The following is a 24460-nucleotide window of genomic DNA, read 5'->3' on the forward strand; positions in this document are numbered from 1 at the left end:
GGGATGAGGTGACGGTTTTATTGGTACCATTTTGTGGGACATACGCCTTTTTGATCACTTGGTGTTGCACTTTTTGTGATGTAAGGTGACAAAAATGGCTTTTTTTGACAGTTATTTATTTTTATTTTTTATGGTGATTATTGGACTGGGTCTATTATGTGATATATTTATAGAGCCGACCGTCACGGACGCGGCAATACCAAATATGTCTATTTTATTTTATTTTTTTATTATTTTTTTTATTCCTTACTTGTGGCATTTTTTTTTTTTACATGTGAAAATTTTTTTTTTTTTTTTTTTTAACATTTTATTTTTATTTTTTTTATTTTACACTTTGCGTCCCCCATAAGGTCATACAAGACCTCTGGGGGACATTTAACTTCACTTTTTTTTTTTTTCTTTTCACTGTTGATTTCTCCTATAACTGGGGCTGACATAGTAGCCCCAGTTACAGGAGAAATGCACCCCCAGAGAGGCTGTACAGCAATATACTTTGCTGTACAGCCTCAGTGCAGGGCTGATCGAGGTCTGTAGTATACGGGAGTTGTAATACCCGTTACTACCAAAGGTCACTTGGTGTGCTGTCGTCCCTCCTTAATTATGGAAAGTTGTTGTATGTCAGTTTTATAAAATGCAATGTAATGTGTGTATTTCCCTGTCATTGAAACTTGCATGTGCAGGCCTGCTAGGGGTGTTATTACAGTTTCTAGTCCATAGAGGGAGCTAGGGAGCCCTAGTTTATATAAGGCCAGTCAGGGAAGTGCAAGGCAGACGGAGTCTAGTGTCTGTAATCTACAGTTGGAGTTTAGACAATGTCTGAGACAAGTCCAGGCCTGAAGCCTGCTGTTCAGGAGAAGATTCCCTCCTGAATACCCATATGCAGAAGCAGGAACATCTTAGCCTAAGGGCCTGAGGAACCATTCAGAAGCTAGGAGAGACTGAGGCAAAGATCAGAGGAGCCAGAGGTACTGAGAGAAACAGAGGAGGTACTTATTTAAGCCATAATCAAGGATATAAAGCCAGACTTAGGTTAATGGGCCTTGGTGAAGAATTGCTACATTCCAGGATCAGACAGAATTAGAGTGCAAGCTCCTTTGCTGCAAATCCTGTGTTTAACACTCTGTAATTACCCTGCTGTACTGAATTGCCTGCATCGACCGAATTGCAAAATCGACTGTATGCTGAGGAACTGCGTTTCCAATATTGTCTCTGCCTGCAAACTACTAAAGTTGAAGTTCTGTTTTAACACCACGTTTCCTCAAATTATTCCTGCATCCGCAAACGGCGTGCCACCGTTTACTTGGCACTGGCGTCACGAACTATTCCTACCTATACCTGCCCTTGCAGAGAGTCAGCTGTACCAGGTTAGTGTATATTGCACTACTACACTCAGAAACACCTACTACGCACAACTTGAGTACACCGCACCTCTCTTTTGGCGTCACGAACAGGATTCGCACGCTTTATAGTGCAAGAAGCGTGAACTTTGTGCCTTATACCGTTGCCCTGTGACCAAAGTGACAATTTTCCTGTTTTATTCAAGTGGACTTTGTGGACTGAAAATCATACCCAAAGTGTACCAAAAACCTCCAAAAAGCGCTGTGCAGGGTTGCGCTATACAGAGGAAGAAAATCGCCGCATTGGAGTGTGGGTTTGTGGACTTTAAACATTCCTGCTTGCTGTCAGTGAACAGACAGCGTTTGTACCTAAAGATGGCCGCTGAGCTTGCTGAATTTACTGCTGCGTCACCTTCATCCCGAAAAGGCGGGAAAAGTTGGCGCCTTTCTGAGGAAAAAGCGGGAAGAAGGTCAAGGGCAGGCGCCACGGCTTATCTGGACATTTGCATGTCTGCCAGCATGGACACCGCCCTCCATATACTGGAGTGCCTGGGGGGCGGCTCCCCAGTGCAATGGGAGGAGCTGGCTACTCTAATTGACGCGACCCTATCGCTCTCCTCAGTAGGATCGAGCATGTTGGATTGTGAGCAGAGTGTTGCTGCAGCGTCCGCACCTGTAATTGAAAAGATGACCGACACCGGTGTAGAGCCAGAAGAGGCTCCACCGGCCTACGCTCCGGGACCGGAGCAACCCGCCTGCCGCACCAGGGAGAAAGAACCCGAGCCCTACTATGGCTCGTGGAGGGACTTTTTCCAGCCATCGTTCAAATGGTCTTCCCTGATGGCGGAGATCCGAGAGGCCGCTATCAAGCGGAATACCAAGACTAAGATCGTGTATGAGGAATTGACCAAGACCATACATGAGAAGCATACGCACACCCAACCCCGCCTGGAAAGGAGAAAGGGAGTGGTGCTGTCGTTTGACAAATCCCGTGGCTACGGGTTTATTCAGGACTATCTAACTGGCAGAGACCTCTATGTCAATCGAAGGTCTGTCAAAAGAGACTACCTCCCTTCGTACCAGCACAGCCTCCGCGAGGGAGAGGAAGTGGAGTACACCCCTGCCGAGAGCCTGCGAGGCCCCTATGCGACTGCTGTGACCCGTCCGAAGCGAGGACCTGAGGATTGGGAGGCAGAAGAAGGAGAAGACTACTCTGGCTGCGAGCGAGAACCGGAACGCTCTCCAGAGCCGGCCCATCACGCCTTTCAGGAGCGGAGCTCCTTCATTGGGCCAAATGTCTTCTGGCAGCCAACCGTGTTGGAGAAATGGGTGAGCCCCTATCCTTCCCCCGAGCTGCCTCGTCGGGAGAAGACAATATCAGAGCTGGAGCAGTTAAAAGGACTTAGTGCTACCTTTGAGGACATCCGGATGGGACGGAGACCAGATGCAAGTCCAGAACCTGAAAAGGCCGAGTCTGCGTCATCGGTGACTGTACCTGCGCCAGCGGCGCCAGCAGAGAACAGCGACTCCGACACAGAGAGCATCGGTGAGCAGATCGTCCGGCTGGAGGAGAAGTTGCGGGAGTTGCGTAAGACCTACACTGCCAGGATCCAGACGCCGCCGAGGAAGGATGAGGTAAGGGTGCCTGTCACCACCCGCCGACCGCCTTCTGTTGCCACCGTTCCGTCAGTGCCCCAGACCGGACCCGCGATTGCCGTAAACTGCTGCACCCAGAGCGCCGGACCGCTTGCTGCGGCGGTGCCAAGCACGTCACACCCTGCAGTGATCATGCCAGGGCCGGCACGGTCCGCCAGAGGGTTCACCCCTAGGCCTATGGGGCCAATACCTATTAGGGGCCCCTTTACCCTACAGCTGCCCCCTGATACAGTCATGTGGGCCCATCCTCCTGTAGAAGAATACTACAGACGGTACTTGCCAGCGGAGCCAAGTGATTACAATATGCCACTGTGAATCAGCCTGCTAGGCCTTTGATTTATTTCCCAAGAAGTTAATGTTAACCCTTCCAGGACAGGAGTCCTATGTTGCTGGTCCTTTGTTGCGGCTGCCAGTTTGTCCACGGCTCAGTGGTGGGTGTTGACCACTGAAATCACAAAGTCAGCAAGGCCAGGCTTGTTTTCCAGGATCTCCTGCCTGCTTTGCTATCCCACGCCAAGTTGTGCCTGTTCCTTTGTTGCACCTTTTACCCTTCACCCCCTTTTCAGGTTGATCAGGGGTTTTACAGCACTTTTCTTGCTGTCATTTTATTGTGCAATCTGTTACTAAGGAACCGTGCCCGAAGACAGACTCAAAAGAACCTGAGCCTCTGAGATTCTTACTCTTTTAAAGTATTGTGCCCAGAGATGGACTCCACCGCATGAGAGCCTCTGTGATTTAATAAGAAATAACCTGGGTACGGACTCATGTTTGTTATTTGAGCCTCCAAGAACTTTTATACCGTTTTCTACTGTTTTATCATGGACTTATTCATTGTCATGGACTATCCTGGTTATATTGTTACGCTGTGCCAGGTCAGCGCCCCCGTTCCATTCATTATCCTGAGAGAAGAGAACGACGCCCCTTGTCACTACCCTGCACCTTTGCCAATTGGACCTGATGTAAATGCAGTTGAATTGCATATATGTATGCCTGCATGTCTCTTTTTCTATTTCAGGTAGAGATTCCAGTTGGGCGACCCATGATGGAGTACGAGGTCGTACTCAGCTTAAAGCAGTGGGGTATGTAGTATACGGGAGTTGTAATACCCGTTACTACCAAAGGTCACTTGGTGTGCTGTCGTCCCTCCTTAATATTGGGGAGTTGTTGTATGTCAGTTTTATAAAATGCAGTGTAATGTGTGTATTTCCCTGTCACTGAAACTTGCATGTGCAGGCCTGCTAGGGGTGTTATTACAGTTTCTAGTCCATAGAGGGAGCTAGGGAGCCCTAGTTTATATAAGGCCAGTCAGGGAAGTGCAAGGCAGACCGAGTCTAGTGTCTGTAATCTACAGTTGGAGTTTAGACAATGTCTGAGACAAGTCCAGGCCTGAAGCCTGCTGTTCAGGAGAAGATTCCCTCCTGAATACCCATATGCAGAAGCAGGAACATCTTAGCCTAAGGGCCTGAGGAACCATTCAGAAGCTAGGAGAGACTGAGGCAAAGATCAGAGGAGCCAGAGGTACTGAGAGAAACAGAGGAGGTACTTATTTAAGCCATAATCAAGGATATAAAGCCAGACTTAGGTTAATGGGCCTTGGTGAAGAATTGCTACATTCCAGGATCAGACAGAATTAGAGTGCAAGCTCCTTTGCTGCAAATCCTGTGTTTAACACTCTGTAATTACCCTGCTGTACTGAATTGCCTGCATCGACCGAATTGCAAAATCGACTGTATGCTGAGGAACTGCGTTTCCAATATTGTCTCTGCCTGCAAACTACTAAAGTTGAAGTTCTGTTTTAACACCACGTTTCCTCAAATTATTCCTGCATCCGCAAACGGCGTGCCACCGTTTACTTGGCACTGGCGTCACGAACTATTCCTACCTATACCTGCCCTTGCAGAGAGTCAGCTGTACCAGGTTAGTGTATATTGCACTACTACACTCAGAAACACCTACTACGCACAACTTGAGTACACTGCAGGTCTCTGAAAGACCTGACAGCTCCTGCACTCTCCCGGCTCAGACAGTCACATGTCCTGGAGATCGTGCTGATTAGACTCCAGTAAAAAACAGCTGCTGGGTGAGTGTAAATGTTCCGATCTCTCTCTCCTGCTAGCACTAATGAGAGGGAGACAGTACAAGCCTCTCTGAGCGCTGTAACTGCAGATTACAGCGCTCACAACACATGCTCTGGAGACAATGCTGCTGATTTGTCTCCAGTGTAAACAGCTGCTGGAGTGTGAATGTACCGATCTCCCTCTCCTGCCAGCACTACAGAGAGGGAGACGGTAGAAGCATTTCAGAGCGCTGTAACTGGAAATTACAGCGCTCACATGCCCTGGAGACCATGCTGATCAGTCTCCAGGGCTTACAGTTAAGAATTACGATCGCGATGCCTAATTTAAATACCGATCTCCCTCTCTGACTGGCAGTAATAAGAGGGAGATGGTAGATGCATTTGTGATCGCTCTGACTGCTTGTCAGAGCGATCAAAAGCCTGGAGACCAGCAAAAAAGGTCTCAGGGTAAAGCTCCATGTTCTTGGCTGTCAGGAGGGAGCTTAGTCATGGAGTTTCTATGTACAGGGGCAGAGCACAGGAGGGAAAGCTGCAGGACGTTTTAAAACGTGCTATCAGAAATAGAGATCCACCTCCTGGACGTTTATAGTCAATGGGCAGACGGGAGGTGGTTAAAAAAAAATGTTTTATTATTGAATTTATTTAAACCAGCATATAGATGATCAATACACAAACACACAGAGAAGTGCACCATATTATCTGTGAGTGATAAAGTGATGTTAAGCGTCAGGACCCAATCATCTGTTTATGTTTATCTCTTTCCCCACACGGTTGTTCAATTTAATTAAACCAGCATATACAGTAGGTAATCAGTACACCAATACACAGGATAGCGCACAAAATTAACTATGAGTGATAACATGATATTAACCGTCAGGCCTCAACCATTCATTTCCATGTTTTTCCTTCCCCACGCATGTCCAAATTTTTTGTGGGGTTGTTGTAAACCAATACACACGGTATTTCACCAAATTATCTGTGAGTGATAACGAATTTAGGCCTAAATCTGTTTGTACACAATTATAATCAATTTTTTTTTGGGGGGGGTTGTTGAAATTATTAAAACCAGAATATACATGATGATTACTACACCAATGCACAGGGTAGAGCATAAAAGTATGTGTGAGTGATAACTAAATTAGGCCTAAATTTGTTTCCATTTATTTCTGTCTCCACACGTTCTAATCTAGTGGAAATTATTAAAACCAGCATATATGTGATTACTACAACAATACACAGAGTAGCACACAACATCTGTGAGGCCCAAAAATGTCAAGGCTACTGAAGGGTTCCCAGCGAATGACCCAGAGCCAGAAAGTGGGTAGTAGCAGCACCAGCTATCCGGCCAGAAGTAGTAGTAGGCCGAAGTTGTCCCTGTTGGCATTGGAAAGGTGCAAATTATCATTAAGGAGAAAGACAACAAAATTGGGGATTGGATGGCTCACTCCTCCTCTCAGTCACAGCAGGATGACGTGGAGGTGACTTTGGAGTCTGACACTGTTCCATGGAGCCAGGGGTGACATCGTTCCCTTGCTACTTGCAGCCCCAGAGAAGGCTTTCAGTGGAGTCCTCTCAGTCTTCACTGCCCCTTCCTAGTGGGGCACCTCCCTTTTTCCTAAGAAGTGGCAAGCAAACCCCACCATGCCCTACAGCATATAGTCAAGAGAATGTCACTGTTGAACATTGGTTCCATCATCTGACCCCGATAAGGGACAATCTTTAGAAGCTTTTGAATACGAAAAAGTATGACACATGTGCTGGTGTGGTGTGTTTTAAACATGCTGTTTGTTAATGCTGTCAAACATGTGTTTCCCCATAGCTATGTACAGTACAGACCAAAAGTTTGGACACACCTTCTCATTCAAAGAGTTTTCTTTATTTTCATGACTATGAAGGCATCAAAACTATGAATTAACACATGTGGAATTATATACATAACAAACAAGTGTGAAACAACTGAAAATATGTCATATTCTAGGTACTTCAAAGTAGCCACCTTTTGCTTTGATTACTGCTTTGCACACTCTTGGCATTCTCTTGATGAGCTTCAAGAGGTAGTCCCCTGAAATGGTCTTCCAACAGTCTTGAAGGAGTTCCCAGAGATGCTTAGCACTTGTTGGCCCTTTTGCCTTCACTCTGCGGTCCAGCTCACCCCAAACCATCTCGATTGGGTTCAGGTCCGGTGACTGTGGAGGCCAGGTCATCTGGCGCAGCACCCCATCACTCTCCTTCATGGTCAAATAGCCCTTACTTTCAAAGTTTTCCCAATTTTTCAGCTGACTGACTGACCTTAATTTCTTAAAGTAATGATGGCCACTCGTTTTTCTTTACTTAGCTGCTTTTTTCTTGCCATAATACAAATTCTAACAGTCTATTCAGTAGGACTATCAGCTGTGTATCCACCTGACTTCTCCTCAACGCAACTGATGGTCCCAACCCGATTTATAAGGCAAGAAATCCCACTTATTAAACCTGACAGGGCACACCTGTGAAGTGAAAACCATTTCAGGGGACTACCTCTTGAAGCTCATCAAGAGAATGCCAAGAGTGTGCAAAGCAGTAATCAAAGCAAAAAGTGGCTACTTTGAAGAACCTAGAATATGACATATTTTCTGTTGTTTCACACTTGTTTGTTATGTATATAATTCCACATGTGTTAATTCATAGTTTTGATGCCTTCAGTGGGAATCTACAAGTTTCATAGTCATGAAAATAAAGAAAACTCTTTGAATGAGAAGGTGTGTCCAAACTTTTGGTCTGTACTGTATGTCAGCGTCACTCAGACACCATTTACTATTGCTGTCATTGCTTTTTAAAGCTGGCATGGTACATGCTCAACCAGACATTCAATTCATTTAGGAGCCCCCTTGGGGTAAGGACCCTTTTCTTGTGATTATGAAGGTCCCAGGAGTTGGATCCCCATCAATTTAATAGTTATCCCCTATCCTAAGGATTAAGGGAAAACTTGATATAACCATAATACCCCTTTAAAGTGCATCTGCACAGGCGTAACTACCATAGTGGCAGACCATGCGACTGCTATGGGGCCCAGCGCGAGAGGGGGCCAAGTCTTAGTTGGGATTATTTCCTCTTCTGCTGGAGGTAAAAACTTGGTCAGGACTCTGCCCTCTAAACTTTCCTAGAGGCTCATTTGCGTATAATAAAACATTATTTTTCTCAGCAATGCAGACACATATGGACATGGGACCAACACAGATGCCTTCAGCTGCCAAGTGCACATGTAACAGGTCGGCCAGTGTCACAGGGACAAAACTGCTGACAGATGCCCTTTGAACATCTTGCGGTGGAGATGTGAGGTTGTAATCGGCCATCTATAGCTCTTTTATTTTCTTTGAGATTTACCTCCTATTAAATAAAGATTTCTTGTACCTGCCTGATGAAATGGCTCCGGGTCCCAGATTTTCTCACAGTGCAGCGTTTTTTCCCCCCTAGTTCGCGTTGTCGTTGCACGATTCATTTTCTTTCCTTCTCGCCCTCAATCTATTTAACTCTACAACAACAACACATTAATAACGGGAAAACTGGATGAAGAGGCAGGAAATATATTAGGAAAAAAACAGCTGCATTCATCAAAACGCTGGCAGCCAGAGCGTAGCTCCTCACATGCATCTCAATGAGGGTCAGAGTTCCCACTAAACTGCAACTTCAAGAGCTATTTGTATCCAGAGTTGAGAAATTGTCCTCCACATTCAGGGACTGTTCTCGCCTCTAATGTTCAGTTCTCGTGATTTCTGGAAAATCTGCAATTTCAGGATCTGTATTATTGCATGATAAGTGCTCATCCACACCGCAGTCTTCGGGGTCCCTCCAGTCTTCCATACATGTTGGACAAAAAATTGTAGAATTTTCCATTGGAAACATGATCATGGCTTGTGTAGCATCCCTCTGCAGTATTGTGCACAATAGAGACAGTATATAGCGGTTTACATGTTCAGTATGGGTACGCACATGCTCTGTGAACGATATTGCTGCATATGTTTTTTCTTTGCTTTCCTTTTTAACAAGAACAGAGCATGACAAAGGGAAAAAGTCATGGACTCAAATCATACCACCATATCATGCTAAAATAATACCAACATACAGTGCTAAAATACGACTATACAGGGCTGAAAAAATACCACCATACAGTGCTAAAATAATATCACTATACAGTGCTGAACTAATACCCCCAGACAGTTCACAAATAATTCTTCCATACCGTGCTGACATAATCCCACCATAAAGTGCTAAACTAATATCACCAGACAATTCTCAAATCATACCACCATATCATGCTAAAATAATACCAACATATAGTGCTAGTGCTGAAATACAACCATACAGTGCTGAAAGAATACAATATAGAGTTGATAAAATAACACCATCAACTTCTCAAATAATACCATGGTAGTATTGCCAAAATAATACTACCAAACAATTCTCAAGTAATACAAACATACAGTGCTGAAATACTACCACCATACAGTGCTGAAATACTACCACCATACAGTGCTGAAAAATAACACCATAGAGTGTTGAAATAATACAATGCAGAGCTAAAATAATGCTACAGTACAGTGCTAAAAATTATAATAGAGTTGAAATAATTACACTGTGCAGTGCTAAAATACTGTAATACCACCAGACAGTGCTGAAATAATACAATAAAGAACTGAACTAATAACGCCACACAGTTCTGAAATAACATTCAGTGTTGAAATAATACTACCGAACAATTCTCAAATAATGCCACCATACAGCGCTGAAATAATACCGCCTTAGGGGCCATTTAGACATCCATAGTTCAGGGTCTGCATCTATTGTGCAATATTGAGGGACGGGTGCAGCACTGTGCGCTGTCCGCATCTTTTCCGTCCCCGTTGCGGAACGGATCCGAATCCATTTTGCCGACGTGTGAATGGACCCTTATAATGATGAAATAATACCACCAAACAGTGCTCAAAAGTCAAGAACTGCTACTCTTCCCAGTTCAACCTACTGCAAGTTACAGCTCCACGCAATGTAAGTATAGCGCCATACAATGCTGAAATAATACAACTATACAACGCTGAAGTAATACCACTCTACGGTGCTGAAGTAATACCAAATAATACCGCCATGCAATGCTGAAATGCTAATATACAATGCTGAAAAACAAAAGCAAATAATACCGCCATGTGATACTGAGACGGTACCCTATATTATCATTGTTTGTAGCACGCCAGTCTAATATACTATTACAACATTGCGCTGTGTTAGCAGCTTCTCCATTTTTCTCTCAGCACTGCATAGCGGTATTACTTCAGCACTGCTAAAATAATGCCACCATACGTTGCTCCTATAACATCTGTGCAACTGCAATATCTAGAAAATACCGCAATACGAGATATCTGGCGGTCACCAACCCTGGACACCAGGCCCATCTATGGCGCCCCCTTCAGTAGGGTTGGCGGATGCACAGGTCCCATGCTTGATTTCCACGTCTTATTTGTGCAGCGCAGATACAAGCTGATTGTTCACTCAGGGAATCAGTGGAAAATTCTACAAATCTCCCAAAAATAAATCTGCAGCATCGGGATGGACGCGGAGACAGAGCGGCTGCACTAATGCAATGTCTCTGAGCTGTACGGTCGTATTCCTCATCGGATTCTCTCCTCGTCGCTTTTCCTACAGCTGCATCTCTAAGAGCAGCAGCAAGAATGGATGGCGGTAGAAAGTTCCGAGCTCTCACTATGATTTATGGCGTCACCATTTGGACACCTTCTGGAGCCAAATAATTTTTTATGAAACGGATCTTCTCTCTGGCGCGCGGATCGATAGTTTATTTAAAAAACTAAAACATTGGCTCTGCTGGAAGACTTTGTAAACTGTGGCGGTGACAAAGGAGGAAACAACATCCCGGGATGACAATGGTGGATGCGAGATGAGGATAGGATGCCCGGGAAGGTCACGCCGAGGCTGATGGATGGCAGCTTGATCTGTACATTAGTAACGGGCCGGCGCTGGTACTAAATTAAACCCGGACGGATTGATATATATTTAGATTTAGATATTTTTTTATTTTCACAAACGAAAAGCTTTCAGAAAAAGCCGCGCAAAGAGACACATTCGAAGACAGGAGAAGAAACGTCAGGGTGGAGTCCAGCACAAAGGTGTAGGTTACCGAGGACCGAGCTGCCTCTGCAGGGGTGGCCCCGGAGACAAACCTAAAAGTGGCCCCATGTTGTAGGAGGGTACAGAGTGACAAAAGTAAGCATGGCCAACCAGGGCCGGTGTTGGACAAAACGATTGAAGGCCCCAAATTCCGTCTGTTAGTAAATAAAAACAAATATATCCTGTAAAATAACTGTAATTACATAAAATAAATAGTATATAGTATAACACCCCCAGCCCCACACAGTATATAGTATAACACCCCCAGCCCCTCACAGTATATAGTATAACACCCCCAGCCTCACACAGTATATAGTATAACACCCCCAGCCCCTCACAGTATATAGTATAACACCCCCAGCCTCACACAGTATATAGTATAACACCCCCAGCCCCACACTGTATATAGTATAACACCCCCAGCTCCACACAGTATATAGTAAAACACCCCCAGCCCCACACTGTATATAGTATAACACCCACAGCCTCACACAGTATATAGTATAACACCCCCAGCCCCACACAGTATATAGTATAACACCCCCAGCCTCACACAGTATATAGTATAACACCCCCAGCCTCACACAGTATATAGTATAACACCCCAGCCTCACACAGTATATAGTATAACACCCCCAGCCTCACACTGTATATAGTATAACACCCCCAGCCTCACACAGTATATAGTATAACGCCCCCAGCCCCACACAGTATATAGTATAACACCCCCAGCTCCACACAGTATATAGTAAAACACCCCCAGCCCCACACTGTATATAGTATAACACCCACAGCCTCACACAGTATATAGTATAACACCCCCAGCCTCACACAGTATATAGTATAACACCCCAGCCTCACACAGTATATAGTATAACACCCCCAGCCTCACACTGTATATAGTATAACGCCCCTAGCCTCACACAGTATATAGTATAACGCCCCCAGCCCCACACAGTATATAGTATAACACCCCCAGCCCCACACAGTATATAGTATAACACCCCCAGCCTCACACAGTATATAGTATAACACCCCCAGCCCCACACACAGTATATAGTATAACACCCCCAGCCCCACACACAGTATATAGTATAACACCCCAGCCTCACACAGTATATAGTATAACACCCCCAGCCCCTCACAGTATATAGTATAACACCCCCAGCCTCACACAGTATATAGTATAACGCCCCCAGCCCCACACAGTATATAGTATAACACCCCCAGCCCCACACAGTATATAGTATAACACCCCCAGCCCCACACAGTATATAGTATAACACCCCCAGCCCCACACAGTATATAGTATAACACCCCCAGCCCCACACAGTATATAGTATAACACCCCCAGCCTCACACAGTATATAGTATAACACCCCCAGCCTCACACAGTATATAGTATAACACCCCCAGCCCCTCACAGTATATAGTATAACACCCCCAGCCTCACACAGTATATAGTATAACGCCCCCAGCCCCACACAGTATATAGTATAACACCCCCAGCCCCACACAGTATATAGTATAACACCCCCAGCCCCACACAGTATATAGTATAACACCCCCAGCCTCACACAGTATATAGTATAACACCGCCAGCCTCACACAGTATATAGTATAACACCCCCAGTCCCACACAGTATATAGTATAACACCCCCAGACCTACACAGTATATAGTATAACACCCCCAGACCCACACAGTATATAGTATAACACCCCCAGCCCCACACAGTATATAGTATAACGCCCCCAGCCCCTCACACAGTATATAGTATAACACCCCCAGCCCCACACAGTATATAGTATAACACCCCCAGCCCCACACAGTATATAGTATAACGCCCCCAGCCCCTCACACAGTATATAGTATAACACCCCCAGCCTCACACAGTATATAGTATAACACCCCCAGCCCCACACAGTATATAGTATAACACCCCCAGCCCCACACAGTATATAGTATAACACCCCCAGCCCCACACAGTATATAGTATAACACCCCCAGCCCCACACAGTATATAGTATAACACCCCCAGCCTCACACAGTATAACACCCCCAGCCCCACACAGTATATAGTATAACACCCCCAGCCCCACACAGTATATAGTATAACACCCCCAGCCCCACACAGTATATAGTATAACACCCCCAGCCCCACACAGTATATAGTATAACACCCCCAGCCCCACACAGTATATAGTATAACACCCCAGCCCCACACAGTATATAGTATAACACCCCCAGCCTCACACAGTATATAGTATAACACCCCCAGCCCCACACAGTATATAGTATAACACCCCCAGCCTCACACAGTATATAGTATAACACCCCCAGCCTCACACAGTATATAGTATAACACCCCCAGCCCCACACAGTATATAGTATAACATCCCCAGCCCCACATAGTATATAGTATAACACCCCCAGCCCCACACAGTATATAGTATAACACCCCCAGCCCCACACTGTATATAGTATAACACCCCCAGCCCCACATAGTATATAGTATTACACCCCCAGCCTCACACAGTATATAGTATAACACCCCCAGCCTCACACAGTATATAGTATAACACCCCCAGCCCCACACAGTATATAGTATAACACCCCCAGCCTCACACAGTATATAGTATAACACCCCCAGCCCCACACAGTATATAGTATAACACCCCCAGCCCCACACAGTATATAGTATAACACCCCCACCCTCACACAGTATATAGTATAACACCTCCAGCCCCACACAGTATATAGTATAACACCCCCAGCCCCACACACAGTATATAGTATAACACCCCCAGCCTCACACAGTATATAGTATAACACCCCCAGCCCCTCACAGTATATAGTATAACACCTCCATCCCCACACAGTATATAGTATAACACCCCCAGCCTCACACAGTATATAGTATAACACCCCCAGCCTCACACAGTATATAGTATAACACCCCCAGCCCCACACAGTATATAGTATAACACCCCCAGCACCTTACAGTATATAGTATAACACCTCCAGCCCCACACAGTATATAGTATAACACCTCCAGCCCCACACAGTATATAGTATAACACCCCCAGCCCCACACAGTATATAGTATAACACCCCCAGCCTCACACAGTATATAGTATAACACCCCCAGCCTCACACAGTATATAGTATAACACCCCCAGCCTCACACAGTATATAGTATAACACCCCCAGCCTCACACAGTATATAGTATAACACCCCCAGCCTCACACAGTATATAGTATAACACCCCCAGCCTCACAAAGTATATAGTATAACACCCCCAGACTCACACAGTATATAGTATAACACCCCCAGACTCACACAGTATATAGTATAACACCCCCAGCCCCACACGGTATATAGTATAACACCCCCAGCCCCACACAGTATATAGTATAACACCCCCAGACTCACACAGTATATAGTATAACACCCCCAGCCTCACACAGTATATAGTATAACACCCCCAGCCTCACACAGTATATAGTATAACACCCCCAGCCCCACACAGTATATAGTATAACGCCCCCAGACTCACACAGTATATAGTATAACACCCCCCAGCCCCACACAGTATATAGTATAACACCCCCAGCCCATATTGTATATAATATACTGAATCTATCCCTTCACTTACTTCTTCTCAGGTCACAGATGTCATCATAGGTTCTCCACGACTAGTTCTGCTCTTTACTCCTGAGCGCCATCCTCTATTGCACTGATCACATTAGGATGACATCATCGAAGGTCCTTTTCCAGCTCTGCCGCTAGCACAGTGCACATGGGTGTGATGTCATCACAGATTCGGTAGTGCATCCTGATCTGTAGTTGCTGCTGTTCTTTCAGTATCTTTGGAGCAGCTGAGCAGGGGGCCCTTTTACAGATGGTGGCACTGGGTACTTGCCCCTGTTTCGCCCCCTCCCCTAAATGCCAGCCCTGGGGCCAACTTATGTAGGCATGAACAAAACAGAAATAGACAGCGCCTGCAATACCACAGTACAGCACAAAATACTGCCTCAGCAGAACCAATTACCACAGTGCAGCACAAAATACTGCCCTAGCAGAACCAAGTACCACAGTGCAGCACAAAATACTGCCCTAGCAGAACCAATTACCACAGTGCAGCACAAAATACTGCCCTAGCAGAACCAAGTACCACAGTGCAGCACAAAATACTGCCCTAGCAGAACCAAATACCATAGTGCACCACAATACAATGCCCCAGCAGAACCAAATACCACATTGCAGCACAATATACTGTCTCAGCAGAACCAAGTACCACAGTGCAGCACAATATACTTGTCACGGATGTAGTAGGGGAAAACACCAAAAGACAACAAGGAGGAAGGGGAAAGACACTAGGCCTCACCGCTTGGGAAGGAAAAGGGTCACCACCTATAAAACCCTGCTCCTGGCCCTAACTCCTATGGCACCTCTCGATGGTAGAGATACCCATACACAGAAACCTAGAAAACCCTGCTGAGCCTCAGATGCCCTAAAGATAATGACAGGGCAGAGACCACCTGTTACTTCCCTGGTAAAGGAACTAGCGTCTCATTGAAGCCTAGTAAACAACCAAGGGGGGGGGGGGGAATACAAAACACAACAAGCGGAACACTTAATTTCAGAGGATGATGGATGAACAGGACTTTCAATGCCTGAGGAAGTTCAAGACGGAAGGCTACAGGGTTAACAATGGCAGTGATCTTATATGGACCAATAAATCTTGGGCCCAACTTCCAAGAAGGTACCTTAAGTTTAATGTTTATTGTAGACAACCACACAGAATCACCCACTCTCAGGTCCGGACCACTTATACGTCTCCTGTCAGCCGAACGCTTATACCTGTTGCCCATCTTTTTCCGGTTATTTTGGATTTTCCGCCAAATAGAAGACAAATAAGAGGAAATCGTTCCTCCTCAGGAATTCCCGGAATTTTGAGCACCAGAAAATGTACCAAACTGTGGATATGACTACCCCTTCAGATAAAATGGGACTAGGGTCCTTAGACTCACCCCCCCAGGAAAGCTACCTTGGGTTCAGTCGCTTAGCTGACTCCAGGTAGGCCAGATTCTTGTGATCCGTAATTACCGTAATAGGGTGAATTGCTCCTTCCAACCAATGCCGCCATTCCTCGGACGCCAACTTAATGGCCAGCAATTCCCTATTCCCCACATCATAATTCCTTTCAGCAGTAGAGAGTTTTTTAGAGAAAAATGCACATGGGCGCCATTTACTAGGTGAAGGACCTTGTGACAAGATTGCTCCTACCCCTACCTCGGATTCGTCAACCTCAACAATAAATGGCTGAGTTACGTCCGGTTGCATCAGAATAGGGGCCAAAGCAAAACATTCTTTCATAGCAGAAAAGGCCTGTAATGCTGCATCAGACCAGATAGAAATATCAGCACCCTTCCTAGTCATGTCTGTTAAAGGTTTAACCACCGATGAATAGTTCAAGATAAATTTACGGTAGTAGTTGGTAAACCCCAAAAACCGCTTTCAGATTTTCGGGTCGATCCCAGTCCAACACGGCACAGACCTTCTCGGGATCCATACGAAAACCTGAGGATGAGAGCAGGTAACCCAGAAATTGCACTTCCTGTACAGCAAATACACACTTTTCCATCTTAGCATACAACTTATTCTCTCTTAGGATCTGTAACACCTGTCTCACATGATCCTGATGAGTCTCCATATTAGGCGAATAAATTAGTATGTCATCAAGTTATACAACGACAAACCTCCCCACCAGATGATGAAAGATGTCATTGACAAAGTGTTGAAAAACCGCAGGAGCATTGGTTAACCCAAAGGGCATGACCAGGTTTTCAAAATGACACTCAGGGGTATTAAATGCGGTCTTCCACTCATCCCCCTCCTTGTCCTTACCAGATTATATGCCCCCCTCAGATCCAACTTAGAGAACACCTTGGCACCGACAATCTGAATAAACAAATCCGGAATCAAAGGAAGGGGGTAAGGATCACGGACGACTTCATCCCTACAGGTTCACACCCACCGATCAAGGAAAGGTATCGGCCTATACCACCAACTATGTACCAATCTGTAAAGCAAATGATCCAGGAGATGAAAGACTCCAATATCATCAAAGACAGCCACAGCCCATGGGCTGCACCGCTAGTCCTTGTCCGTAAAAAAGACGGTAACATCAGATTCTGTGTGGATTACAGAAAAATTAACCAAATCACTCACAAAGATGCTTACACTTTACCACGCATAGAGGAATCCTTGACAGCTTTAGGATCTTCAGCCTACTTCTCTACTCTTGATTTAACCAGTGGATACTGGCAAGTACCAATGGCACCTGAAGATCGTGAGAAGACTGCATTTACCACCCCTATGGGCCAATTTGAGTTCAACTGCATGCCTTTTGGACTTTGCAATGCGCCCAGAACTTTTTAAAGATTGATGGAGCGTTGTCTGGGCCACAAAAATTTTGAAACTGTCCTGTTGTACTTGATCATCTACTCCAAATCTTATGAAGATCACTTGAAACACCTGGCCGAAGTTTTTCAAGTCCTCATTAAACATGGACTCAAAGTCAAACCATCTAAGTGTTATCTACTGAAGCCAAATACTTAGGGCATATTGTTGTCACGGATGAGAATGGGGGAAACCCTCATCCGTGCAATGTTAAAGGAAAGTGAAGCTGCTAGGCCAGAACAACAGAATTAGGGAGCAGGTCACCTCCTACAGCGTCCCTAACTCTGACCCTGACTCCTAGCTGTATGAGCCGACCTTGATGGTAGGAGGGCTCATACTCCGGAACCTGGGGTCCCTATTAGCCCTCAGGGTGGCCCTAAACTAGGAGCAGGGTAAGACGACCTGTTCCTCCTGGATACGGAGGAACAGGAGTCTCACAGGCCGAGGTGCAAGGAATGGGGAACAGATACAGCATATGGATATGGCAGGTGAGTGAAACGACTTCCACACCTACCTGCCACAGACACACTGACTGGATCCCGTGCTCACAAGCTGATGTCCACACCAAACATAAATGGACACAGCACACACACCTAAACACACAGGAACCCAGATCTATAGCTACAGAAAGAATAAAAACAAACATAAAGCATAACATCACCACGACATTCTTTATGACCGCAAGGGTGGCCCTCACTGGAGAGATGGCATAAGGCTACCAGGAGGATGACTCCAGCAACATGCCTAGAGTACCCCTCAGACTTCTGGCTTCCAGCAGGAATTAAATAGGCCAAGCAGCCACACCCACACACACACACTAGGAAAGGAGTTAACCCTTCCATCACCAAAAAGGGTAGTGAAGCCACTTAAAGGGGAAGTGCAGACACACATAAACCCCGTGCACACCTAACAGGAAAAGTGCACACATATAAACACAAATTGCCATAGGCAACCGCATGCATAGACAGTGAGCAGCCCAGCAACAAGCTCAGGCTGCTACACTGCCAAGAACACCATGTTGCCAGCGGCAACCGCACGTGAGGCCAAACACTCACAGCTGCGGTGAACAACAAAACGACCGCTGAAAACTGCATGCGGACTCTAAGAGTCACGACCACAGCATAGTTGTGACAATTGTCAGCTCTGAAGGTGTTAAACCGGATCCAGAGAAGATAGCCGCAGTCCGAAATTGGCCTACTCCTACTACGGTGAAAGAATTGAGAAGTTTTCTCAGTTTCGCAGGATACTACAGACGCTTTATTCCTCATTTTGCCCAAATTGCGGAACCAATATTAGAACTTCTGAGAGGACATCCTAAAAGGTATCAGAAATCTCCAATACCAGTTGAATGGAACACCGAAAGAGAAATTGCCTTCCAGCTACTGAAAAAGAAGTTAACAGAACCACCAATCTTAGGCTATCCGGATTACCAACAGCCATTTCATCTTTACACAGATGCCAGTAAGAAATGCCTGGGAGCTGTCTTGTCGCAAATACAAGAAGGTAAAGAAAGAGTAATTTCCTACACTAGTAGATCTCTTAGAGGTACTGAAAGAAACGACCAAAACTATAGTTCCTTCAAATTGGAATTCCTCGCACTCGTGTGGGCTGTTACAGAGAAATGTAAAGATTACCTAGCCGCAACACCCTTCGTAGCCTTCACAGATAACAATCCGCTAGTTGGGAGCATTAGAACAAAGATGGGCCTCACGCCTTGCTAACTACAATTTCACCGTGAAGTATAGAACAGGAAAAGCAAATGAAAATGCGGATGCATTATCCCGTCTGCCGACCCAAGAAGACCCTACTACCCAAGAAGATGTTTTGGAAGAGGTAGAGATGCCATCCTTCTACAAAAATTTTGCCCACCAAGACATTATCACCATCAAAGGGAAAAAGGTCCTTAACCTTCAACAACAAGTGGATCCGAAATCTCAAGTGGACAAAGAAAGATGGAACAAGCTGCAAAATGAAAGCAGAGTGTTTCTGCAAGATTTCTTCACCAGCGGAAGAACACCAGAAAGAATCCGCAGGAGGAATGCTGATCCAGAATTGTCAAAATTATGGAGACACAGAAAACACCTCTTTCTACAGAAGGGCCTACTTGTCACGACCATGGTCATGGTCGTGACTCCCCCCGCATGCAGTTGCCTGCGGTTTGGTATGTTGTCAACCACATGGTGAGGACTGCTGGTATGTTACCTCACATGTGGTTGCCGCTGACAACATGATTGTATTCACAGAATAGCAGCCTGAGCTGGTGCTAGGCAGCTTGCTGTGAAGGGCATGCGGTAACACCTGGAAACCTCTCTTTGTTTGTTGTGCACGAGGTTGTTGTATGTGTGTACTGTGAGACTTTCCTGCACTTGCAGTTGTCCGTGGCAACGTGTGGATTTGTGTACATGTGGTGGCAGTGTCTCGACCTTCTGGCTGTTCCCTAGGACATGGTTGCCACGCATGTCGTTGCCAGCGGTAACAGCTCCAGTGTGTTTATTGTGTGTGTATTCCCCTTTAAGTGGTTGGTGTTGGAAGGGTTAATTCCCTCTCCAGTGTGTGTCTGTGTGAGTATGACCACAATGGCTCCTCATGTGGTGACCTTCAGAAGAGGGTGCAGCATGCATCGCCATATGTTTGTGGGGTGCATGCGCGTTCTCCGGAGGGAGAGTGTTTAGGGGATCACCGTTAACGGCGCGGTTGGTGGCTTATTCCCCGCCACCTTCCCTGCCGTGTCCATGTTGGTGATCCCTCATCACTTTCTATGTTCCCATCTCTGGTCTTCTTCTGGCAGCATTCCGTTGGTGTTCCGGCTGTGTGCTGGTTAGGAGCGGCTGTTGGCAGCGACTGGAGTGGGAACGTGAGTAGAGAGTGGACGCAGTGTCAGGGCGGTCTCCCCGGGCTGTTTCTTTGCTGGTCTCTGGTTCCTGTGTGTTGCTCCAGAGCCTGGCAGTCGGATCCATAGTTCCTGTGTGTTGCTCCAGGGTCCGGCAGCAGTCCTGGGGAGACCCGCATGTACTGGCGCTGATTCACCCATTTTTTCCCTTCTCCCATCCCTTTTTGAGTTCCTCATTATTTTCCCCTTTTTTTTTGGTGGGGGGGCTTAGAGGGGTGGGAGTGTCACGACCAAGGTCATGGTCGTGACTCCCCTGCATGCAGTTGCCTGCGGTTTGGTCTGTTGTCAACCACATGGTGAGGACTGCTGGTATGTTATCTCACATGTGGTTGCCGCTGACAACATGATTGTATTCACAGTATAGCAGCCTGAGCTGGTGCTAGGCAGCTTGCTGTGAAGGGCATGCGGTAGCACCGGCAACCTCTCTTTGTTTGTTGTGCACAAGGTTGTTGTATGTGTGTACTGTGAGACTTTCCTGCACTTGCGGTTGTCCGTGGCAACGTGTGGATTTGTGTACATGTGGTGGCAGTGTCTCGGCCTTCTGGCTGTTCCATAGGACATGGTTGCCACGCATGTCGTTGCCGGCGGTAACAGCTCCAGTGTGTTTATTGTGTGTGTATTCCCCTTTAAGTGGTTTCACTTCCCTGGTTGGTGTTGGAAGGGTTAATTCCCTCTCCAGTGTGTGTCTGTGTGGGTGTAGCCACTTTGGGCTATAAAGCCTCTGTGGAGACCTGTAGCTGAGGGGTACTCCAGCCTTGTAGTAAGCTGGAGGCATCCTCCTGGTCTCTAATACCATCTGCCAGTGAGGGCCTCCCTTGTGGTCATAAACCTATGCATGATGTTATTTTATGTTTATGTGGTGTCTGTTATTACTGCAGCTTTGGATCTGGGTTCCTGTGTGTTTGGCCTCATGCACACGACCGTTGTGTGCATCCGTGGCCGTTGTTCCGTTTTCCGTGATTTTCTGCGGACCCATTGACTTTCAATGGGTCAGTTGAAAACTCGGAAAATGCACCGTTGTTCATCCGCGGCCGTGATACGTGTTTCCTGTCCGTCCAAAAAATATGACCTGTCCTATTTTTTTGACGGACAACGGTTCACTGACCCATTCAAGTCAATGGGTCCGTGAAAAAACACGGATGCACACAAGATTGGCATCCGCGTCCGTGATCCGTGGCCGTAGGCTATTTTCACACAGACGGATCGTGAAAACTCAGATCCGACAGTATATTCTAACACAGAGGCGTTCCCATAGTGATGGGGACGCTTCAAGTTAGAATATACTAAGAACTGTGTACATGACTGCCCTCTGCTGCCTGGCAGCACCCGATCTCTTACAGGGGTCTGTGATCCGCACAATTAACCCCTCAGGTGCCGCACCTGAGGGGTTAATTGTTCGTATCATAGCCCCCTGTAAGAGATCAGGTGCTGCCAGGCAGGAGGGGGCACAACCCCCTCCCTCACCAGTTTTAAATTCATTGGTGGTCAGTGTGCCCCCTACCTCCCTCCCTCCCCTGTATTACATTCATTGGTGGCCAGTGGGCCCCCCTCCCTCCCCTGTATTACTGTTCATTCATTGGTGGCCAGTGGGCCCCCCTCCCTCCCCTGTATTACTGTACATTCATTGGTGGCCAGTGGGCCCCCCTCCCTCCCCTGTATTACTGTAGATTCATTGGTGGCCAGTGGGCCCCCCCTCCCTCCCCTGTATTACTGTAGATTCATTGGTGGCCAGTGGGCCCCCCCTCCCTCCCCCTCCTAATTAAAATCCCCCCCTATCATTGGTGGCAGCAGAGAGTTCCGATCGGAGTCCCAGTTTAATCGCTGGGGCTCCGATCGGTAACCATGGCAACCAGGACGCTACTGGGACTCCGATCGGAACTCTCCGCTGCCACCAATGATGGGGAGGGATTTTAATTAGGAGGGGGAGGGAGGGGAGGCCCACTGGCCACCAATGAATGTACAGTAATACAGGGGAGGGAGGGGGGGCCCACTGGCCACCAATAAATATACAGTAATACAGGGGAGGGAGGGGGGTCGCACTGGCCACCAATGAATGTACAGTAATACAGGGGAGGGAGGGGGGGCCGCACACTGGCCACCAATGAATGTACAGTAATACAGGGGAGGGAGGGGGGCCCACTGGCCACCAATGAATGTACAGTAATACAGGGGAGGGAGGGGGGGCCCACTGGCCACCAATGAATGTACAGTAATACAGGGGAGGGAGGGGGGGCCGCACACTGGCCACCAATGAATGTACAGTAATACAGGGGAGGGAGGGGGAGCCGCACTGGCCACCAATGAATTTACTACTGGGGAGTGCCCCCTCCTGCCTGGCAGCACCTGATCTCTTACAGGGGGCTATGATACGCACAATTAACCCCTCAGGTGCGGAACCTGAGGGGTTAATTGTGCGGATTACAGCCCCCTGTAAGAGATCGGGTGCTGCCAGGCAGCAGGGGGCAGTCATGTACACAGTTCGTAGTATATTCTAACTTGAAGCATCCCCATCACTATGGGAACGCCTCTGTGTTAGAATATACTGTCGGATATGAGTTTTCACGATCTAACTCAAATCCGATGGTATATTCTAACATAGAGGCGTTCCCATGGTGATGGGGACGCTTCAAGTTAAAATATACCATCTGATTGGAGAAAACTCCTGACTTTACATTGAAAGTCAATGGGGGACGGATCAGTTTGCCATATTGTGTCAACGTCAAACGGATCCGTCCCCATTGACTTGCATTGTAAGTCAGGACGGATCCGTTTGGCCCCGCATGGCCAGGCGGACACCAAAACGACTTTTTCCTTCATGTCCGTGGATCCTCCAAAAATCAAGGAAGACCCACGGAAGAAAAAACGGACACGGATTACGGACCTACGGACCCCGTTTTCGCGGACAGCAAAAAAAAAAACGGTCATGTGCATGAGGCCTTTATGTATGTGTGCTGTGTCCTTTTATGTTTGGGTGTGGACATCAGCTTGTGAGCACGGGATCCAGTCAGTGTTTCCGTGGCAGGTAGGTGTGGAAGTGCTTTTCACTCTCCTGCCATATCCATAGGCTGTTTATGTTTCTTGTCCCATGCAGCTTGGCCAGTTTAGACTCCTGTTCATCCGTATCCAGGAGGAACAGGTTGTCTTATCCAGCTCCTAGCTCAGGGATCTGTCTGGGGCTAGTAGGGAGGCGAGGTTCCTGAGTATGAGCCCTCCTACCATCAGGGTCGGCTCATACAGCTAGGAGTCAGGGTCAGATTAGGGATGCGCTAGGAGGTGACCTTCTCCCTAATTCTGTTGTCCTGGTCAAGCAGCTTCCACTTATGTTAACATCACACGGATTAGAGTTACCCCCACTCTAATTCGTGACACTACTATTAAGAAGGACCTTAGATCCAATTACCTGGGATCGTCTGTATCAAATCTTAATACCGCGCCGAGATGCAAGAATAATTCTTGAGATGTACCATGATCAATCAGGACACTTTAGCCTGCAGAAAACAGAAGCCACCATCCGTAGAAGATTCTACTGGATCGGGATGAGAGGAGACATTAAAAAGTGGTGTCAAGAGTGTTCCACCTGTGCTGTTGGAAGAAATGAAAAACATGACCAAAAAGCACCCTTACATCCCATTGTAAGCAGAACACCGCTAGAAATAGTTGCAATTGACCATGTGAAGCTGGAACCAAGTCGCTCAGGTTACACGTACGCTATGACCATCATTGATCATTACACTAAATTCGTTGTAGCCGTGCCTGTCAAAGACTTGACCGCTAAAACAACTGCAGATGCTTTCTGGAAACATTTCTTGTTGCCATATGGATGCCCAGAAAGAATCCTTACAGATCAGGGATCTGCCTTTGAGTCGCAACTCTTCAAAG

This window comes from Bufo bufo, chromosome 6 (assembly GCF_905171765.1).
Source record: "Bufo bufo chromosome 6, aBufBuf1.1, whole genome shotgun sequence".
In the NCBI taxonomy this organism is placed as follows: domain Eukaryota; kingdom Metazoa; phylum Chordata; class Amphibia; order Anura; family Bufonidae; genus Bufo; species Bufo bufo.